The sequence below is a fragment of the Aphidius gifuensis genome, linkage group LG6 (genome assembly GCF_014905175.1).
Source record: "Aphidius gifuensis isolate YNYX2018 linkage group LG6, ASM1490517v1, whole genome shotgun sequence".
NCBI lineage: Eukaryota > Metazoa > Arthropoda > Insecta > Hymenoptera > Braconidae > Aphidius > Aphidius gifuensis.
In genome coordinates this window covers 6,115,924-6,140,535 of record NC_057793.1, presented here as the reverse complement: position 1 = coordinate 6,140,535, position 24,612 = coordinate 6,115,924, and the positions used below count along the sequence as shown (strand labels likewise).

At 23.1% G+C, this 24,612-nt stretch overlaps 1 protein-coding gene across 6 annotated transcripts in view; it reads left to right on the top strand.

The window, feature by feature from the left end:
• Window positions 1–24,612, top strand: part of LOC122859041 (fasciclin-3) — a 151,097-nt gene that overhangs the window by 1,545 nt on the left and 124,940 nt on the right. The gene's annotated exons all lie outside the window — the stretch shown is intronic.

Sequence of the window (24,612 nt, the reverse complement as noted above, 5' to 3'; positions counted from 1 at the left end):
TTTATATTATTTTTAAACAAAAAAAAAAATTACAAACAACTCAAATTTAATAATTTAAAAACACTGACATTTATGCTATATGCAGAGATGGTTTGTTGAAATATTAGTTTGATATAAAATTTTCGTCATTGAGTGAATTAAAAGTTGTATTAATTATTTCTACGAAATTTCTGTAAAGCAGCTGTTGCTAGACAAAGTCAAGTTTAATTGTTAATAAATAAACTTTCACTGTAATAATTTAAAACGTGATATTTAATAATTTTTATATACATTATTATTATCATTTTATTTAATTAAATGTTATTATTATTATTTGTCAGGTCAAATTTAAAATAACAATTCCTTTCTCTTTGTTTTATATTAAGATATTATATTTTACGTTATTTTCACCTTGAGAATTACTATGAGCCAAGTTTGTGGTTGCACATGTTATGCAATATCCATTTTATTACCATTAAAATCTTCTCAATTAACAATAAAAAAAAAATAAATTATTATTATAAATTAAAATGTTTTTAAATCAATAATATCATAGTTATACTTTCACCTATTTTTTCATCTATTATTTTCGTTTTTTTTTTACCATTAAAAACGTGAGAATTTAACGATTAATTGTTTATTTATAAATAAATCAAAAAATATCTGCGTTGAAAATTTTTTCTTTTTGTTTTTTAACTAATTGATAATTTTTTTTTTTTTTTACTTTTACCGTGAGAATTTAACTATTAATAGTTTAAAAAATATGACGAGATTTAATTATATATTTAAGTTAAATTGTTGAATAAAAATAAGAAAAAAAAATGTTACTTGAGGAGAGAAAGGAAAGATGAAGCGAGAATAAACCCTGGCCAGTTTGAACCTTATTATTTCTTGGGGCAACTGACTATACCTAGTGCAAGACATACTCACTGAGAGACGAGAAGAGAGAGAGTAGGTATCATCAGAGTCAATGACCGTGGCTTTTGTGCTACGATCACGATTATGCTCTTTCGGCTTCTCTTCAACTAATAGAATATATATTTATTTCAAAATTTTAATCATTTTTTAGATATTTTAATTAATTAACGAATTAATAATTTTTTTTCTTAAAATATATATAATTACAGTTTTTATATTTTTAGTTTAATTTTCATATGAAGAGAAAGTCAAAGATTTGTTGTAAAATATTTATTTGCATGTAAGAAATAAATATTTTAATTTTTTATAATATTATTTATGAATGTGGTTTGAGGTAACGTTCTGTAATTTTTTTTATTTTTAATTATATGATAAAATTGATTGAAAAATAGAAAAAAAAAAAATAATAATGCAGTTCTTTTAGTTGTAGAATTTAAAGAGACACTTTTTTTAATTTTTAATTTACATTATTTATTTAAATATATTTCAAGTTATTTAATAATTAATATTTAATTTTATATTTTTTTTCATGATGGTGCATGAGTTGTCAATTTTTCCTCAAAAAGCATTCCATGAAAAAATAAAAATACCTGTTAAATATAATTGCTTGCTTCCCGGGTTTTTTAATTTTTTCGAAAACAAGATTAAACAGAGTAAAAAAAAAAAAACAAAAAAAATAAGGGGCCAGGGGGACAGGTGGTAGTGTTATTTAACCCTCATATATTTTATTTTAACACATATATATATCTAAATGTGTATATATATATGCCGAAGGTTGCACATTGATGATTTCCATCTCTCTAAATTTTTTTTTATCTATAAACCGAAGGGTCAGTTGTGAGACTTGCAGGTATACGGGCGGAAGGATCAGTGACCGTTTTTTTTTTTTAAACCCTATCAGCCTAGAACGATTGCACAGCTACACCGATAAAATTCAAATAATAAAAAATACAAAAAAAAAAAAACTCAAAAGGAAGAAATAATATAACGACCGGTCGTAGACCCCCGGCTTAACTCTTTTTATTTTTTCTTTTTTACTGCACTATTTTTTTTTTTTTCTTATTACACTTGCTGCACAAGAATTATTCCTCTTTTTCTATACCAATTGACTTTTTGCTATATATTTTTTTCTTCTGTAAATACACGACTTGTAAATATCGAAAAAATTGAGGAAATATTTATGCTCGTACAGAAAAAAAAAAACAAGTAAAATCATTAAAATAAAAAATTAATTATTTACAATAAAATTTATTGAAAATTTTCTTTTTATTATTAGTGGGTAATTTTTTTTTTTTCGTGAGGTATTGAATTATTTCTGTGAATGTAATGAAGGAAAAAAAAAAATAATTTAAAAAGGGTGAGAAAGACAAAAAAAAAAACAGTGAGAAATTTTTAGAGTTGAAAATATACATAACAGAATTTGTGATCGACATTTTCCTCAAGTATATATAATATATTTTTTTTTATTATTTCAATTTCTTTGCTTCGTTTTGTATAAAACACTTTAATATTTTTTTATTTATTTTCACTGTTTTTTTGCTGCTCTTTAAATTCAAAATTACATGAAAAAAAAGGCAAAATATATATAAATTTATTGTAAATCTCGCTGAAAATTTATTGTTATAAATATTTTTTTTGACATATTATTTTTATTTGAATTGTAAAACAAAGTTTCAGCTTGCTTTCAGAAAAATGAAACCAATGACGAAATATAAGAAGTTATTATAGTTGACGATGCTGGTATGAAATATAACACTGTTCATTGAATTAACACACTTATGTATATATAAAATAAAAAACATATAATTTATTTAAATAAAAAATAGCAACATGAATAAAAAAAAAAAGTATAAGTATATATATAAAATTTACTTTGAAGTGAGTGGCGGTGATGGCAGCGGGTGTCACTGCATGATCACACTGTAAACACCGACCTAATTACAAATACGTCTTTGATGATGCATATAAAATATATGCAAATTTTAAATGCATCATGTATGTTTTTTTATTTTTTTTTTCATACCATACATCTCTTGGCAAAAATATTTCTCCATATTAATTTAAATACACTCGATAATTACTCTGAATTTTCTTAAATTTTTCTTCATTAATTTGAAATTTTTTTTGACCTCGATTGTCGCATAAAACATAAAAAAATATATAGCTTAAATTTTTGACTGTTTTCTTCGTCAAATAAAAGTAAAATTTATTATAAAATAAAATTCAAAAAAATTATAGTAAATAAAATAAACATCAAGGTAAAATAAAATAAATTTATAAATAATTTTAATGAATTTTTAATGATTAATAAAAATATTGTATATATATTATTATATTATAATTATTTGACGATCGATTTTCATTGAAACCTGCTGTATTTACTATGATATTTTTCCCACGGTTAATAATAATATCATGAAGGTCTTGATAATATTCCATACACGCCTATTCACCACGATGAAAAATATACATAAAAATTGACTATCTCACTCGACAATTTCATTATACATACGCACACAAAGTAACCACCTGATTCTCTCACGGTGTTTGATAATAAATTATATTATTACAGCTTTGTTTTGCGGTTGACCAACAATATATATATTAAAATATGAATGAAAACAGCAAAAAATATAATGCGTGTGTTTTGAGTTACGTCAAGATGTCATAAAAAAAAAAAAAAATGAAAAAAACGTATTGCACTGGGTCTTCTTTTCATTTCAAAAGAAAAAATAAAATTTTTAAGTGATGAGGATTAAAGAGGCTGTGCAGCCACTTGAGAAAATAAAAAAAAAAATTAAAAAAAAAAAAGGGACGTTGACCGAGACAGGCGTGCAGGTGCTTGTGCTATTGTTCGGTTTGCCTCGACAGGTATTTTTATATTTTTTTTTTTTTATTTGAAATATATATCGAGGGGAAGAGAAAAAGAAAAAAAAAAAAAAAATAGAAAAAATAGAAAAAAAAAAAGGAAATGAACAGGTTGCTGGGGCATTCTGTTGCACTGACTATGCCTTTCTAAAATTCTTCTCGTATTACATTATAATGCTGCGCCCCCTTTTCGATATACCAACATACATAGCCCGCCTATATATATCCTCTTGAAAATTTTACCAAATAGACCACTTTAATTATTATTATTATTCATCTTTTGTGTGATGATTAAAGCCAGTTGTCGGCTGTATTATATATACACAAGATTAATCTTTTGAATTGCGTTGATAATAGAGTAAAAACAAAATTTTCATTTAAAATTATAAATTAGGTTTTTTTTTTTTGATGATTATTATTGGCTTTTTAATATTTTTCTTTTAATACATCAGTGTGTATACACATTTTGATTTGACTTAATGAAATTGGATAATAATAAATTATTTATTTAATTATTTAGAGAATTTTTATTTTTATAGGTATTAATAAAAATTTATGTATAATATTCAATTAATTTTATAAAATGTGAATTTTATATTGTTTGACACTTGTGATTAAGTGAATTCACTCTAATGCTTTGGGAAAATAAAAATAAAATAAATTTATACATGAAGGATTTAATACATAGTGACTAGACAAATCGATGAGTAATTTAATTTATAAAAAAGTATATTTTAAAATAAATGACAAATTTTATTATAATATAATATTTAGACTAATTGTAATTAATTTATATGAAAAATTAAAATACATATTAAACTAAAAGGTTTATTTATTATTTATAAAATTATAAAAATTATTATTTTTAATTTAGAAAAATACTCATTTGTAAATTTATAATGATTATTATAATGACATATTTATTATTAAATTTTTGATCAATTTTAAAATTAAAACAAAAAATAGTTGGCTTGTAAAAGAATTGATATTTATTTTGTTTGCTAAAACAAGAGAAATTGAAATTGAAATTAAGGGTCTTCAACTTGATGTGTCACTGTCTTTCAGAAATAAAAATAAAATTAATTTAACAATTAATTTAGCTCCATGAATTCAAGATGGAATTTAGGAGCAATTTTAATACGAAATTTCGTGACAACGTTTGAAAAGTATAAAAATTTAAACAAAATAGCTGCAGTTTGATAATTAAATTATGACGTATATGAAAATTTATTTTATTGACATTTAGACGAACTTTAGACTGATTTAAATCAAGAATTTTCTTGAAAGTATATATGTACAGCATGTGTGACCGCATTTCGAGGCAATCAAACGGTGCAGCCTTTAACGTTTTATATCGAGGGAAAAAAGTAAAAAATAAAAAATAAATAAATAAAAAAAGGGGGCAATGCCGTGCAGTCAATGGCCGGATTCTATACCTACTTACTGTTTCGATAGTAACCATCAAGTTTATACCAAACAAGCCGATATACTCAACTCATTTATTCTCTCGTAATTTTGCATGCAAAAAAATACACATATACACATTTAATGTTAAGTTTAGATGAAAAAAAAAAATCAACAGTTAAACTTTTATTTTTTTTTCTATTTTTATCTAGATATATACTATACGTGTTTTTTATTTTTATATATATACGAATGTTATCTTTAATATATTATTTTACGCTTGAGATAGTGAGGTTATATATCGCGAATCTTTTTTTTTTTAGATCGATATAAATATATAATAAATAATAATAACAAATCATTTGGTGATTTTATGAAGTATTTATTACTTTTTTTTTTTTATTTATTTATTTTTTTTACACACTCTCTCTCTCTCTCTCTGTGTTATCTTGACAGTAAATTATTGCTATCTGAGATGTACCACACACCCCTCGTTTTTTTTATTTTTTTTTTTATATTTATTAAAGATTGCTAGAATTTTTTATATACAAATACACGATTTTACTATTATTTATATATATATATTTTTTTTTTTATTTTTGAATTTAAATTATGTGATGAAAATATGGCATATTGTGAAATGCTTTTACGTTATTTAGCTAGATATTTTTGAAGCACTTTATTCTTCGGAGAAAAAAGAAAAATATTTTTGTTATAAAATTTAATAATCGATCTTTGAATAAACATGCTTAAAAATTAAAACAAAAAAATATTTGTATTTTTATTTTTTAAATAAATATATTTATTAAAAATTTTTTATTTAAATTATCAATCAACAATTTTGCTTCGTAAATAATTTCAGTATTTTCAAATTCAAAATTTTTCCCTCGCAACTTTATTTAGTTCTTTTTTTCGCCGCAACGAGCACTTGGCGAAAAAATAAAAAATATTAATAATAATAATAATAATAAAAAACGATGACCTGCCATTTTAATTTTCATTGTCATGGTCATGGTGCGGGTAAAAAAAAGTGCTCTTAAATTTTTATGATATTTTTATAATTTATAATCGCGAATCAATTTTAAAAGTGTATTAATTCAATACCGTAAATCGATAAGATAACGTGAGTGTATAAATATTTAATAATTAAATCCAATTACATGATTATTTTTACGATTAAAAAAATATCTAAAATGACGCTGTTGTTTGTTGAGAATTGGCTTCATTTACTCATGTACGTATTTATATATTTATTTTTTTTTTTTCTATTTTTATATTTTCGATTTTCATCAATAAATAATAATCATCGACATGAGAAATATATATTTTTTAATGATTAGTTGTGATGTTGTGAGTTTGATTCTCAGTGTTTTTGTGCAAAATTAGTGTTTTTTTTTTTTCCCCCAATAAATGCGTAATATTTTTTGCTCCAAAAAAATATCCGCCATGTTTATTTTTTACAATTTACATTTATCCCGATTAATTATTTTTTTTTCTTTTTTTTTTTTTTCAATCTCTAAATTGCAATATTTAATGCCGGAAAAAAAATACAAAAAATTGAGCAGAAGGTTCATTGTGTGTGTCACTCTTTTTTTTATTTATTTTTATTTTTTTTTCTATTTATTTTTTTAGTCATTATTATTATAATTATTTGAACTTGATAGTCAAGGAAATGCTAGTCATGAAAGTCACTATAATCATCGAGAGGATAAATACTAATAATTTATTATTATTTTTATTTTTTTTGGTAGAGTTTTATTTTCTACCTCTATCATTATTATTATTATTTTTTCTTTTTTTAACATCCGCCATTTTTTGTATTTTTTATTTTTTTGATTTTCCCATGCATTGCCGATGAAGAATAGGCATAGAATATAATATATTTGCTGACTCAACATTAAAATTATTATCGATAAAATTCTCCCTTCGTCTTTTGTTGAATTATTATTATTATTATTATTATTTTTTTTTTTTCATTTTTATGATTATTATTATATTATTAAGGTTGAATTTTGGTACATTCGTATTCAACAATAATCCGAGATTGCTAATTTTTTTTGTGATTTTTTTTTATATTTTTCAATTTACTTTGGATTTAAAGTTACTTGGCTGGTGTAATATTTCAGACTTGACATTTGAGTTTTATATGATGAGTACATGTACTATCAAGTACCGTTAGATGAATTTAATTTTTAACCTTGGGGCATAAAAATATTCTGTGTGTGTGCGTGGATATATAATAATAATGTAAAATAATCTCTACCCATGAAAAATCACAAATATTTTTTAAATTTTCACTGTTTTTTATACTAAATTTTCATTGCTTTATAAATAAAATATATATAATTATTTATTTAATTAATTTTAAATGTATTTAGACAGTTTTATATTTGAAATTTCTTGGAATATGTTTCGATGGGTTTGTTAAGTAGCTCATCAATGAATTACATTTAAAACTTTTGATTGAATAAATAAATAGTCGAATAAAAAATTAGCAGATAATCCAACTCATATATTATTTAAAATTTTTAAATCAAATGATGCAAGCCAGTATAATTATTTATTTATTTTTTAATTGATTCTATGATCATCAATTAAATATTTATTTTATCTTTTCATGTAAAATTTGTTTAAAAAAAAAAAAATTATGATATTTAAAAAATAAAATTATATTTAGCTAGTGGATAGATGTAGCCTGACTATAAAACTTTTAATAAAGTATAATAATAATTATCTAAAGTACTTATAAATATTATTATAATAAGTAAAGTTGTAAAATAATATCATTGATGAAACTTTTAGTGGTGAAATTTAGTTAAAGACATTTTTAAAAATAAAATTAAAAAACATTGTGATTTTTTTTTTAATTTAAATTCTCAGAGTCAATGTAAAAGCATTGTTTTTTTTTTTTTTTCTTGAAGAATAATATGCAAGTAAATTATTCTCTAATGTATACTTGATTTGTCGGAATATAATGTCAACTTGCAAGTCTCATGATTCAAGTAGGTATATAATAAAGTCTTAGGTCGCGTATAAAAAAAAAAAAAATAAAATGCAATGAAAAATAAAGAACGAGAGAGTTTAGTAACTATGAGAGACCACATATATATATTTTCATCCCTGTTTAGAAAGAGACAATTCCTCTTGGGGTTTAACTTGGAGGTTCACCCTCACTATTTCCCTTGAATTCTCATCTATCGTTTTCGTTGATTCTCCAGAATAATTGTAGGCGTGGCTTTTTAGGGTAGGTTAGTATTTTAAGGACTGATATATACCAAGAAAGATAAGACTAATCGGTAACAGTGAGAAGGATATTTATATTTTCATCATATAATTAACGAAGGGTTGTAATATGCAACATGACGAAATAAGCGTTGTTCTTCTCTTTGAAATAATAATTTAAATTTACCAAAAGATAATTGATGTTTAGTTTTCTTTTTTTCAAGTTAAAATAATATAATATAATATTTTGTTTTTAAATTAAGTGTCGAGTTATTAGTTATTTTTTCATTTAAACATCTAAGCGATTTCAATTTATTGAAAAATGATTTATGAAAAAAAAAAAACACTTCAAATCTTTGACTTTATTTTATTAATTTTTAAAATTTAGTGATTATTTTATTTGATGTTTTTTGGATATCCAGAAACATTTCTCTAAAATAAAATATTAAATTTTTCGATAAATAATTTCCTTGTAAAATTTAAATACTTTGTTTTCTTCAGGAAAAATAAAAGATAATCACTTTAACCCTTTGCCCTAATTTTTCAAATTTTCTAAATGACAGACAAACAATAATCAGTCATTAATTTCGAGTAGCCTCCCGGATTTATCGAGAAAAGAAAATTAAAACTTAAGAAAAAATTAAATTTTGCGGTTTTAACTTTTTTCTACCCCTTTAGTCCGATTCAAATTGCGTAAAAAAAATTCTAAATTATCTTCTCCCACCCACAAACAATAATCAGTCATTAATTTCGAGTAGCCTTCCGGATTTATTGCGAAAAAAAAATTAAAACTCAAAAAAAAATTAAATTTCGCGGTTTTAACTTTTTTCTACCCCTTTAGTCCGATTCAAATTGTGTAAAAAAAATTCTAAATTATCTTTTCCCACCCACAAACAATAATCAGTCATTAATTTCGAGTAGCCTCCCGGATTTATCGCGAAAAAAAAATTAAAACTCAAAAAAAAATTAAATTTCGCGGTTTTAACCCTTTTCTACCCCTTTAGTCCGATTCAAATTGCGTAAAAAAAATTCTAAATTATCTTCTCCCACCCACAAACAATAATCGGTCATTAATTTCGAGTAGCCTTCCGGATTTATCACGAAAAAAAAATTAAAACTTAAGAAAAAATTAAATTTTGCGGTTTTAACTTTTTTCTACCCCTTTAGTCCGATTCAAATTGCGTAAAAAAAATTCGAAATTATCTTCTCCCACCCACAAACAATAATCAGTCATTAATTTCGAGTAGCCTCTCGGATTTATCGCGAAAAAAAAATTAAAACTTAAAAAAAAATTAAATTTCGCGGTTTTAACCCTTTTCTACTCTTTTAGTCCGATTTAAAATGTTAAAAATCAAAAAAAATAGTGATTTGTTACTTTCGTATTCCACTGAACTCTCTTATTTTCTTGCCTATGTTTTTTTACAGTCGTTGTTTTATAATATAATGGTCGAAAAACCCAGGGCCCCCGATACCATCTATTCGCCCCTGCCCGTCGAGCGTATTTCTGCTGAAATTTCTGCTTACTTCAGCTCCATCTGTTATTATTAAAAATTGAAAGCATTAATTAAAAATTAAAAAAAAATATTAGCTAACACAAAAATTGAATACAATATTATTTTTTTTGTTTTGTTTAAAAATATAGGTCACCATATTGTGTCATAAAAATTCAAATAATATTTTTCTAAACTTCTTTTAAATTTCATTATTATTTCCTCGTATTAAAATCTATTATTTATTTTTTGTTGCTTACATAATGAATAATAAATTTCATTTGTCAAAATTAAAGTCTTTCTCACAACTTTTCATACAAAACAATAATTTATTGCAAACAGACGAAATAATATCAGCTCTTTTTTATTCAATTCACCAAAAAAAATAAAAAATAAAATAGTATATATACACCGAGCCCTAATGTAACCAGAGATAAGAAGTCAAACAAAATTTCCGGGAGTGGCTATTAATACGTTATAGCAACTTTTGAGGTAAAAATAGCAAAAAAAAAAAATAAAAACTTTCAAAAAACTTGAAATTCTTTGAGCGGAACCCACCTTTGTTCCTTCCGGCACACCATTTCATTCTTTTTTTATTTAAAAAGAATTTTTTATTTTTTTTAACAAGTATTGTTATGAGTATTGACTCTTTCCTCAAACGAATCCTTTTTCCGTCGTCGTAGTTGTGTTCTATTTGTCTCTGTCAAGTAAATGTCTTGACGTCCATGTGCATTTTCTTCATTCCGGTTTCTAATTTTTTTTATTTTTCCTCTACTATTTTCTTTTTGAAAATTCTTTTCTTTATCGATATATACATTTATCGTCCATATTATATTTTTTTTTCTTTTTATACAAAAGGTAATTTCGTCTCGCTTCAAAGAAACTTTCCGCTCGTAGTTTACACCCTTTTCTCGTCATCATGATACAAGCCTTACTTTTGTTGGATCATGCACTCTTCATTGCTTTTAAAATTTAAAAAAAAAAAATAATATTTCAACGAAGAAATCATTTCCGGTGATTTTAAAAGATAATTTAAAATTTTTTTACGTCAAAAAAAAAAAGGGCACCAAAAAAACTATACAACATTTAAAGGACCATTTTTCTTCAATTTTTTTTCTGTTTAAATGACGATGACGCTTTTTTTTTAGAGAATCATTAATCACAAATAAAAAATATGAAGGGATTTATGAACAATCTATCATTTAGCCTGTGTAAAAAAAAAAAAAATATATATTTATTTGGATAGATTGGGTGCAATGCAGCGTTTAGGCGTGGTCCATTTGTACCAATGGAAATTTTCTACTTCTTCATCTTACTGCTTACAGTACATATAGTTAGTGCAAGTATTTAACTTGGCTTTATGTGCATGTGCCATATAATATTCTATCATATAACTCTATGCATACATGCCATAATGTTTAATATATATTCTATATTTGTGTGTGAATCTGACAGAGAAATAATGAGTCAAAGCTGTTACTTGACTAACCGGTCAGACAGGTTCTTCTTGATACTCACACATTGCCTCAACTAAAGCCAATCTTTTACTCCGTTACTATCTCTTTTTTTATTTTAAACTTATTATCAAGGCTTCTGTCTTTTATTTTTTTTATCAATCAATAATAATAATTATCTAAATCTTGAGTCATTAAAATTGATATCGATAAAAGTAAAAATAGAAATTTTCATTTTTTATTTTTCTATCCATTATTTTTATTTATCTATTTTTTATGAGTTAGGTAGGATTTTTTATTTTAATCTTTACGATAGTAGTAAATGCTGGAAAAACAGATTTACATTGTTAAATAAATGGTTGACTTTTCATATCGATTTGAAAGTTTGATACAGACATTTAAAAAATTTCTTGTTTAATAAATATTGTTCGTGAGTTGTTGTTTTATTTTTATCGTCATCATCATCATCATCATTATCATCATTGTGGCAGTATGAAAGTGTATTTAATATGAAATGATTATTGAAAAAAAATATTATTTTAACAATGGAGAATTGATTGTTTGCATAATCATGATTTTAAAAGTACTAATGATGAAAAAAACGAAAAGAAAGTTCAAAGGGCTTGTTTATGAATATATACTTAACAATGATTTTTTTAAGACTTGAGTCATCTTTTGTATTGCAAAATTAACGGTTTATTTATGATAGAGTATTTTCGTTTTATAGAATATAGATAATTAAATTTTTCTATTGGTAATATGTATTGCAAAAAATTGAATTATTATAGTAGATGCGATGATTTTGATTATGTCAGCGGTTTTAATGCTGATAAATACCTGGCAATAAAAAAACAGTCGAAAAGAAATACTGAGTCTTTGTCTTCTCGGTTGGTGGAACGACTGGTATTATAACGGTGTTCTGGATAAATAAAAGAATAAAAAAAAAAAAAAAAAATTGAGGTGAATAAGAATCAACATAATATAATGCATGCCGTTAGTCTTACTTACATGCATATACCTCTACAATTTTTTCGTATGTTATAAAAAAATAATAATAACATTTAAATTGAATATAATAATAATTTTATATTTTATTTTTTTTTTAAAAAAAGGAAGGGCTAAAGAATAAAAAATTTTTTAAAGCTTGAATTTTTGTTATTTTTCATAAGCTATAAGTTGGCTTCAGTTTTGTAATTTCAAAGTTGAAAATTTGAAATAAAATTCAAATTGAACAAACACATAGTCATGACGAAAAAAAAAATAAAATATATATAAAATTTTTTTCTCCATAAAAGTCAGTTAATTATAGAATTTAAAAAAAATATTAAAAACTTGAATTGAATATAATTTTTTTATTATTTAATAATTTTTTTTTTTCATAATAATTAGTCAAATTAAATTAACAAAAATTTGAGGTAATATAAAAAAAGCTGACCTAGATAAATTTTAAATCTCGATAGTCAATTTCCGGAGCTTGAAATAATTTTCATTTTATAAAAAAAAAAAAAAATGGATTTATTTGATATTTTACTCATGGGTAATATCCATTGATTTGACTTTTGTTGGTTTGATAAAAAAGGATAACAGGCATCATCCAAAAAGTAAAAGCCGTGTGTATATTCGTTTCTTGTGTTTTTTATAAAATTCGTAGCAGCAAAAGCAGCTATATTTCCAAGGCAAACCGTGGCTTGAATAACAAGACTCTTTCAAAAACCATCTAACCGAACATCTTCTCTTGTCTCCTCACTCCTTTATTCAACCTTCATGTTGTATTTTTTATTTTTTTTCTCATTTATTTTGCTTTCTCAGACACACATATACACACAAAAATTGTGATCCTCTTTTCTAAAGGCCCAATGCTTCAATTCGTATTCCACATGCAGACCCAATCTGACAAATGCGTCGAATCAAGATTGCTCGTTTCAAAATTGCGGGTTTCATACCTCGTTACCTACAGACTTTTCGCAAATATATATATAATCAAAGTTTTCTAGCTTAACAATTCTATGCATGATGCTTTATATCAAATATTATTTATATTTTATTATTATTATTTATTTATTTTTTGCAAACTGGAATTGTCTTATCATAAGTTATCAAATTATTTTCATGCATGATGCATGCTTTTGTAAGTTGCACGTATTGGTTATGGAAATTTTTTGAGATCATTTGTGCATACGTGACCATTTTGATTTTATTTTTTCTCATATTGCATTTAGTATTTTTTTAAAAAAAATATATATAAATGTCCAGCTTGTTTTATCCTCTTGATATGAGATCAAAGTCTGTTTATTTTTTTGCAACATTGTTGCCGGATTTTGTGGACAATACAATTGTTATTTTTTAAATTGAAAAGACAAAGAAAATTTCTAAGATTGTTTGGCGAAAGTTTTTTTAAAAATTTAATTACTTTAACCTCTTTATTCGTCTTTTAATGAAGTTTTAGAATTTTTTTTTCTTTCTGCAATCGAGTAACATGTTTGCAAAATGATATTTAAATTATATCAAGTTTTTTTTTTTTCTCAAGTGGTCATTCTCACATAGAATTTATATTTTTTTTTTTTTTGTCTATTAAATATATGTCAAGCTTATATTATTTTTTTTAAATTATAAAAAAAAAAACTTAATTTATTTTTTAACATCGTTGCCAGTTTGTTTACACCACGATTGTTATTTTAGATAAGAAATAAAGAAAAAAAAAAAAAGAAATTTTCCAAGATTATTCGGCGAAAGTTTGCGAACAAATTGAATGAGAAAAAAAAAATAACGCCGGAAATGTATTTATATTTTTACTTAGTTTTCTTTGTTTTAATTTTATTTTTAAATTATCTTAGAGTTTTAATATTCTTTCAAAAAAATATTGTGTACTTTCACTTTTTCTATTGATCGTTAATATTTTACTTGATAATATTATAGAAAAAATTTTTTTTGCTTATCCTAGAATAAGCGAAATAATAATAAAAAGAAAAAAAAATATTTTAAAAATTATTTACACTGTGCTACAAGGCAAATCAAAAATACATTTATTATTATTTTTAATATTTTGTGTGTGAAAATAATTTTGCATTATCGTGTGAATAGTGAGAAAAAAAAAAATAGTATAATATATTTATTAAGGTCAAAAATATAATAATCGCTTCGAGGCGTTATTGTGAAATCATGCATAAACTATTCCTCCACAATTCTAAAAATACAAATTTTAAAAAAAATTAATACACAAATATTGAATGAAAAACAATTAAATTAAAAATACAATAAAAAAATATTTTATATAATTGATAATCATAATTTTTTGGGACTTTGAAAAGCGACTTTTCATTTATTCATAAATAACTTTCACTAAAAATTTTCATCCTCACAAATAATTTTATTTATTACAACAAAAGAAAATCGTTATAAAAATGCATTTTAAATTGTTTTAATAATATAAATTAAGAGACACTTGTCCCATCAATTTAAAAATATCTTCTAAATTTATTCTAGTCAATGAATCAATTTAGCTTTCATCATAAATATTTTATCATTTGATATTTAATTTTTTTCTTTCACTTCAATAGTGTAAAATAAGTTTAGAAAATTTAATATACACACAGATGTATTTATATATAGGTATTATTGGCACTTGGTATTCAATGAACGTGTCTTACATAACGCCTCTTTTGCACACTCTTAAGAAAAAAAAAAAGAATACTTTATGAATGTGAGTTTAAAACTCCTCCACTCTTGAAATTTATATATTTTTATTCCTTTCGTCGTTTTCTTGATCTGTTTGAGACATATGTGTCGTAACATGCAATACTATTGTGCATGTGCAGTCAGTAAAATCTGTTGAATAATAAAAATTGAAAAATAAAAAAAACATACAAAAAATTATTTACATATAACTTCCGTTTTAAATTTTCATAAAAATAAATAAAATTATAAATATAAAATTTTTTAAAAACAACTCCACATGTAAACACATAAATTTAAAATTTATTTTTATATATTTTTTAAGTGAATTTTTAATTTCAAGTAATTAAATATATTGTAATTTTATTATTCTACTTTATATATTTATTTATATACTTTTTTTGCCTTTTTTAAATCAAATAATATTCATAACTGTTTTTATTTTTTATTCATTCTGGTTTTATACACTCACGCATTTCATTTAATCGTGTTTTGCATTTTTTATTTATTTATCCATGACCCCCTCAGTTAAAATTTAAGTTTTCTTTTTTTTTTATTATTGTCATAAAGAAAGTGCTTGTTTTTTTTGTACCTTGAAGTATATTTTGTTATTTTTATTGTATATTGAATTATTATGCGTCAAATAAATAAATCAGTGATTTTTTTCTCGCGTGCTACACGATACGTGTGAAAAAAATTTAATTGGCTCGATCATCGAGTGGGCTCATGATGACTGACAGCTGAAAGTAAACCCTCATCATAATTTATCGTTAAAAAAAATAATCAAAATTCTAAAAAAAAATCTATGAAAAAATTAAAAGATAAAATATTTTTTTTTTTTATTAATTTTTTTATAAATAGAATGATAATTTTAGAAATTCAATTTTCTTTTTTTTTTTCTACAAGAATATTATCATGTTTTTTTAATAGTTTTCTGGAACATAAAAAAAAAATCAGACTTGAACAAAAGAATTAAAAATATCAAGATTACGATCGACAATAAAAATATGAAAAAAGAAAAGAAAAAAAATAAACTGTCACGAATATAAAATAGCAAAATTTTAATTTTTTTTTTCAAATAAAAAAAATTTCCATCAAGTTTATTTGCTTTTTTTCTTTTTTACGATTAATTTTTATTATTTGAGCTTTTATTTTATCATAATAACTATTAAACATTTCGGTGAATTCAATTTTTGAATTTTAAAATTTAAAAATTTTCTACAAATCAATAAAAGTTGTTGATTTTAAATAATTAATTTACACTGATATTATTATTCCTATTTTCTCATAAATAAATCACAAATGAAAACGTTCCACTTGTCCACAAGAAAAAATTTCTATCCTCATGATAACGATTAACAAAGTTATCGCATTTCAAATCAAACTCAATATCTCAAACAAAAAAAAAAAGCAATGACTTTTCGTTCCATTTATCAATGACCTCTTCAACCACCTGGCAAAAATATTATTTAGAGCATGAAAAAAAGTCATTATAAACAAGTTGATGATTATTTATTATCAATACTATTCATTCAAGCATTAAAAATTTTCAATTTAACACAAATTATTTATTATTTTACCAAGTAAATTCATAAATCAAAAATAAAATACATAAATAAAATAATACCGTTAATATATTATTACAATTTATTGTTAAATCTTCCGTGTAATTTTTCCTCTTTTATTTATATAAAAAAAAGAAAACTGAAAAGAAAAAAAATTACAATAATATTTTCTTTATATAACATACAATATATATAAATAAAAAAAATAGTTAAATTTTTTTTTTTGCATTTAACAAACAATAGTCTTCTTCAATGGTTCTATATTTATAAATAAATAAAATAAACATTGAATATGTATTTAATACTGTGCGACGAATAGAACAAAAGTTGTTGTTGGTGTCGCTGGTGCGATATAATGTATAAGTAGCCATATGGAACGCTTCAGAAGTTACCTTGTACAGCGTATATCTGTGTTATAATAATGCACTATGTTTATATACACATGTATAATATTGCAATTGTATATACATATGATGGCGATGCAGACGCTTGGACACAAAAGGACGTGCAACAGGTCAGTGTGCGCGTTGCCCGGAAAAAAAAGGGGTATAGGTCGGTGTACAGGGTGGCATCACTGCATCGCTTGGTGACTTGACTTTTCTTCTCATTTTTTTACTTTTATTCTTATCTGACAGAGCATGGTCGTGAGAGAACGTACGTGCACCTCAATACTGCCTTCTTTATGTCATTTTTTTTATTTTTTATTTCTTTTTCATATCAAAATTGTGTACAATGAAATTTATTATTTTAAAAAAAAAAAAATTGTATTTATCCATTTTTTTTGAACCATGACAAATGATTCATGGAAATATTTAAAAAAATGGTTATATTTTTTTTTGAGTTGACTATATTTTTAGCTGTCTAGTTTAAATTCTTCATTTTTAAAAATGACTTTTGGAATTATTATTTTGTGGGTTTTTATTATAATTTTTGAATTTTTGAATTTTTAAATTTTTGAATTTTTAAATTTTTTTTTTTTTTTTTTGTGCATTTTAATATTATTTTATAATTATTTTGAAAATTTTTTATCCTCCCATTATCGTGAACCGTGACAAATAATTCATAATATTAAAAAAAAACTGAATATAATTTTTTTTTTTTTTGTTTTGTTATATTTTTACCGGCCAGGTTTTAATTTATAAAAAAAAAATAATTTTAGAATAATTATTTCATGTGTTTTATAATATCAAACTTTTGACTTTTCATTTGATGTTTTTTTTAATAATTTGAAAACGAAATTACCTTTTGCGTTTGGCTAGTGGAGATATATTTTATTATGTATAGATGTGAACCTGACAAACGGGGGTTCACGTAGCGTGACGATAGCCAAGGTTATGTTCTCTCTTGGTTCAACGCACTTCCCGTTGTTGTATTGGTTTACTATACCTGTTTGTATGTAAACCATGGTAATACTATAATTTTATTTGAAAAAAAAAATAAATTACGGTTATTTAAAATGAATATTTATTAAAATAACTATTTTTTTTTCTTTCACCAGCATCAGTATTAAATTTTTTATTAAACAAAAGTATGATATTTAACAAAAAAAAAAAAAATTCTAAAATAAATTATCAACAAGAAGAAAGGTTTTGCTAATTGCATCAACCTCGTCTTTTGTATAAAAATAATTAAAACCTCTGCTAAAATAAATATGATAAATATGACAACATAAATTTTTAAAGCTCTAAAATTTGTTTTTTCAAGTTTAAAATTTAAAACCACCTGTGTTAAAAATTTAGAAATAATAAAATCATGTTGTCATTGTTTATTCATAAAAAAATTTAAAAAAAAAACAATAAATACATCACGATTGATTATTGACTTGGCTAGTTTGTACAAATATATTTATAGATTTTTTTTTTTCAAAAACCTTGTTGTATGTTTTTTTTTTTAATGGTTTTTTTTAGCGTCCAATGTATATATAGACTTGTTGATCCGGTGACTTGTCGTTCATGAGTGATTATAAATAGCTTGCAATAAATAAAAAAATATAAAAAAAAAAACAATATGTAAAGAAAATAATACATATTGATTTTTTATATACAAAAATAAAAATACCAAAAAAATTATAATAAATACATATTCAACATTATATTATCCTGTTTCTAAATTTTTTTTTTCTAAATTACCTCATAATTATAACGGAATTATTCACCTGGGAATAAATAAAACTGACAAAATTAAAGTTCACACATTTTACATTCTGTACCTTTGTATTTAGAAAAACAAAAAAAATTAAAACTATTTTTTTGTCATTTTTTCTTGACCTTTGAATTTCTGCTGATTCAATGTGTGTGCCAAAAAGAATCCTAATTACTCTCGAATAATAATAATATTATAAAGAATAAAATAAAGAAATAAAAAAAAAAATAAAAATTGTTGTTTTTGTTTGCGTCGTTTACTCAGGCATACAATCAAATTTATTTACGAGTTGAGTCCAAAGCAACACTCTTTGTTTAAGTTGTTCTGGCTATATAGCAAGGTTCGTCCCATGTAAATTACCATGGTGAAAAAAAAAAAAAATATAATATAAAAATGGAAGTATATTTCGTAGAAATCTCGCATCTTTTAGCCACAATACACCCACTCTCTTTTTGACGCTTATCATTTTCCTTTTGTTGATATCTTTTTTTTAAAAATATTATTTTCTGACTTTCTTTGAGCACGTTTGGTTGACACGCAAGGTTGTCCACGTCATTCCCTTACTGATGATGTCATTTAATGTGTCATTATTATTATACACTAATTATCATAGCTAATTTATTTATTTTTTCCATTACTGGTATAATAAAATTTTTAACATATTATTTACGATTATAAAAATTATAATAATAGGCTTTATCAATTTTTCATGAAACGATAAAACCTTTAAGGCTTTAAATAACTTGATTACAAAAAAAATATAATAATATACTCACTTTTTTAGGTCAGAATTTTTTTATTTGTATTTTTATAAATTTTATATTTTTTGCATTTATTGGTATATAAAAATTAAATTAAATATACAATGAACAATTTATGAGAACAATATAATTTTTTTAAATAAAAAATTATATTTACTTGTATCCTAATTCTCCTAATATAAAAAGAACAAAGATCATCGGTCTTCCGAACATTTGATTGGTCATTGTTTTTTTCTCACTTACTCTCATACAAATTTCTTTGTTTGCCTTTTTCTATTATTTTTTTTATTTATTTCGTTAGCAACGAAAAAACAACAAAAAAAAGCGAGTAAACAAAATTTTTTTTGATATTTTTTATATTTTTTTTTTTTAAATTGACATATTAAGCTAGCACAACTTTTTTAATAATTATTAGATCTTGATGCAATTGGGCTTAAAATTTTGTGCGAATTATGTGTTTTTTATGTGTGAAGAAATAAATTTGAAAGAAAATTTTTTTAAATATTTTTTTAAAAAATTGACATATTAAGCTAGCACAACTTTTTCAATAATCATCGGATCTCGATGCAATTGGGCTTGAAATTTTGTGCGAATTATGTGTTTTTTATGTGTGAAGAAATAAATTTGAAAGAAAATTTTTTTAAATATTTTTTATATTTTTTTAAAAAATTGACATATTAAGCTAGCACAACTTTTTTAATAATCATCGGATCTCGATGCAATTGGGCTTAAAATTTTGTGCGAATTATGTGTTTTTTATGTGTGAAGAAATAAATTTGAAAGAAAATTTTTTAAAATATTTTTTATATTTTTTTAAAAAATTGACATATTAAGCTAGCACAACTTTTTTAATAATCATCGGATCTGGATGCAATTGGGCTTAAAATTTTGTGCGAATTATGTGTTTTTTATGTGTGAAGAAATAAATTTAAAAGAAAATTTTTTTTTTATTTTTTACATTTTTTTAAAAAATTCAAATATTAAGCTAGCACAACTTTTTTAATAATCATCGGATCTCGATGCAATTGGGATTGAAATTTTGTGCGAATTATGTGTTTTTTATGTGTGAAGAAATGAATTTGAAAGAAAATTTTCTTAAATAATTTTTATATTTTTTTAAAAAATTGACATATTAATCTAGCACAACTTTTTCAATAATTATCGGATCTTAATGCAATTGGGCTCAAAATTTTGTGCGAATTATGTGTTTTTTATGTGTGAAGAAATAATTCAAAAACAAAATTTTTTTAAATATTTTTTATATTTTTTTTTAAAATTGACATATTAAGGTAGCACAACTTTTTCAGTAAACATTCAATCTTGATGTTATTAGACTAAAAATTACGTGTGAATTATGTGTGATTTATGTGTAAATAAATAAATAAATTAAAAAAATTTTTCGTCACTTTACTCATTCTTTTTTTTTTTTATGATAATACTTGTGTTTATAAAATCAATGAACAATGAACCTTTTAGAAGGTATAGATACAGGCGCGCGTAGCGCGCCAATGTGCTCGTAAATTAAAAAAGTTGACTATAAATTTTAAATTTATTCTCGTTTTCTTTTTTTGTTTATTATAAAATAAAAAATTGAATTTGCAAAAAAATATTGTTTGGAATTTGAGAAGTTATATTTATGAAGAAAATTTTCATGGTCGTGTGAGAAACAAATAATTGCAACGATTAATCATTTTCTCGTGGTTGATGGATAAAGAAAGGGTTGAAAAAAAAAATAAGGTTTATGAGTGAATCTGCGATAAAGTTGTTGTAATTTTCGAAAAACAATTTCTCAGCCTTTATCAAAATTGAATAGAGTATATCTTTCTTTATCACTTTGGAGCTTTTTTTTTTTGATATTCTTTATAACACTATACCTTTGTTAACATGTGAACAAACTTTCGTGTAATATATTCAACTTTTATATATACAAAAGTTGTGTAGTACAGTTTCATGGTATGTGTGTTATTCATGTTTAAAATGTTTTGTTGTATACACAAATGTTCATCAATGAAACGCCAATTTTACATTAATAATAAACTGTTAATATCGCGTGTATAAAATACAATGTGTACTCATCTATTTTAGAGCTTTACATATGTAAGTCATTATGAAATATCAAAGTTGCTTGAACAATAATTAGTACATACAAGTGGCGGTTTTTTTATTAATAAAGTTTTCATCATGATGCTTGAAAATATTTTTAAATTTATTTATTTTGATAATACCATATAATTTATGAATTTTTTGAAATTCATATTTCATAATTAATAAAATTTTAATTTTTAAAATTACAATAAACTATAATTATTACATATAAAAAAGAAAAAAAAATTATTAATATTGTAAATTAAAAATTCAATGGGGAAAACTTTATTTATCGATTGAAAAAAAACTTGCATTTTTTGATTGAAATTCCATGTATAATTTTCAATGATTATTAATTTATTAAAATTATTATTTTTTTTTCTATTTTTAAATTGACAATTACATTTTACGTTTAATTAGTGAATAAATTATTTTTTAAATCAAATTTATTTCTAATTACTGTAAATTCAAAATAATTACTAGATTAAAATTTTAATTAAAAAAAAAATAATTAAAGCTAAAATAAAAGTTTGTTTTTTTTTTAAAATTAATTTTTCTAAAAATTCTTTGATTTAGAATTTTATTAATTTAATAATGAAAAGAAATTTATGCCAGTCATGTTTTGTAACAATTTTAAAAATAAAATAAATTTTTTCTTTAAAATTAACTTTCTTTGTTTGTAATAAAAAAAAAAAAAAAAAGTTATAAAAAGTTATATAAATACTAATGAATTTTTCTTATTTAATTTTGTTGCAGGTATGTACAAGAGTTGATGTCAATAACAAAAGCTAAAATTTCGAGTGCTTATAAGTTTCGAATAAGTGATGATTTTTTATTTCTCCAAGTGTCTTATTTTTTTTTTTTAAATATATATATTTGGTGTCTTCGAGTGGGTATGTGGCAGTTTGCTAGAACACCGATAAGTTATAAGGTATGTTCAACTTTGAAAAGATACTTTAAAGCATACCGACTGAAAATCGAGAAATAGAATAAAGGGTATATAAAGGGTCCTTTTTTTTTGAAAAGGGAAAGAAGAAAAAATTTAAGTTGCAAGCTAGAAATAAAATTGACTGCTTGAAAAAGTCTTGAAATGCTCTTTTACCAACTTTAAATGCTTTTTCTGGTGATTTACTATTTATTATTATTATCATTATTATTATTTTATAAACTCGGATAAAAATAATACAAAAAAAAAAAAAAAAAAGAGGTAGGAAATCCACTTGAATCCTTTGAATTTTATTTATTCTTGAAATAGTCATAAATATTCAATTATATATATTTTATCAAAATATCTTAACACACTTCAAGAGATAAATAATTGGACTTGAAGAATTTATTTACTGCTTACTTTTTAAAATATTATTAAAAAAAAACTATTATTAAAAAATAAATGACAATATATTTTTTTTTTTAAATATTTTATTTTTTTTTTCTCACATGAAAAAAAATTATAATTTTACGTGGCTTCTTTCTCCAATGAAACAAAGCACAATTGGCTAGTTGTGAAAAGAAAAAAAAAAGAAAAAAACATTTTCTCACAAAGAAATTATTCAAAGTTAGTTGCAAAAATATTTTATTATTTTTATCTCTCAAAATTTTTTAGTAAAAAAATAAAATAGCTATTATTTTTTATATTTCATTTATTTTTTTTTTTTACGTCAAATATTGTCAAAGTGAGTTAAATATAATAAAATAATAATAATATTTTAAATAAATGTGTAATGTTGAAATTGTCCAGAGAGAAAGAGAGAGAAAGACAGAGCAAATATGAAAATTTTACAACTGATTAAATTAGCCAAGTGAGTGTCAATATTTCGTTGAAATTTCCGAGTTGGAAATATGATTATTGTGGTGGTAACATGCAGAGTACCAAGAGCATATATACACGATGCGATTAAGCGACAGGTTGAAGTCGAATAGGATTTTCTCTAAATTTTACCAAGTTTGTATTTTGCCCTCTGGCATACAACTATTCTATCAAACATATATATCTATGTGTACAAAATGATTATGTAGAATTTCGTACTGCGGTTGTTGTATGTTTTCTCTCAACAAATTGTATCTACCCTACACTGACCGGATTTTAGCATCTCCAACAATCCGCAAACCCATGACAAACGCGTTAATGAGTTTTCCCGCATATTCTACTGTATAAATAATTTTATTTGTGACAAATTTCATTTGACATATAGTGTGTGATAACAGTCCAGATGGATCTACACATGTCAGCCAAATATTTATCTAATAAATAATATTTTGTCATATTATATATTTTCATCGTAAATCTCATCAATCTTGATCAATCATTTTTTTTTTTTTCATGATAGATAAAATATAACATGTCAAATTTAATGGCAGATGTTAATTTTGATTTACTATTTTTAATCATTTTTTAAAAATTCATTTATCGGTTTAATTTTTATTTGACTGAATCAATTATTATTTATTTTTTTTTCAAATCCAATATGAAAAAATATATTTATAAATTTTTTACAATTTAGCAAATTCATGATTTTAAAAAAAATATATTTATGGGAAAATCTTGTAAACTTGTTTTTTCAAAAAAAATTTAATTTAAAAAAAAACGTGAAATAATAAAAATTGAATAGACACGTGTATGTACCACAAAATGCTTGGAGTATAGCCAAAGCCACGTGCATGTGTGTTTGTGAGACGCATTTGACATAACGTCAAATAAAAAAAAATAAATAATAATCTAGATTGCATTATAGAGCAATTGATCATTGACACACGTCAATTTTACGCTTAAAAATTTGATTATTATTAACAATAGAAATAAAAAAAAAATTAAATAAATAAAATTCAATTTCAATCATTTATCGAGAAGTATACACACAATCATTGTGAAAACGACAAAAAATAAAAATAAAATAGCCTTGAACAATTAATCATTTAAACAACTAGTTCAATTCCCTTTTCAGACGCCACTATACATATATAAAATTTTTAAAATTCACTTGCGTTTTACTTGAACCCCATATGTTCAATTCGTACAAACATAAACGCTTTTGCCTCGTAAATAATCAAGCGT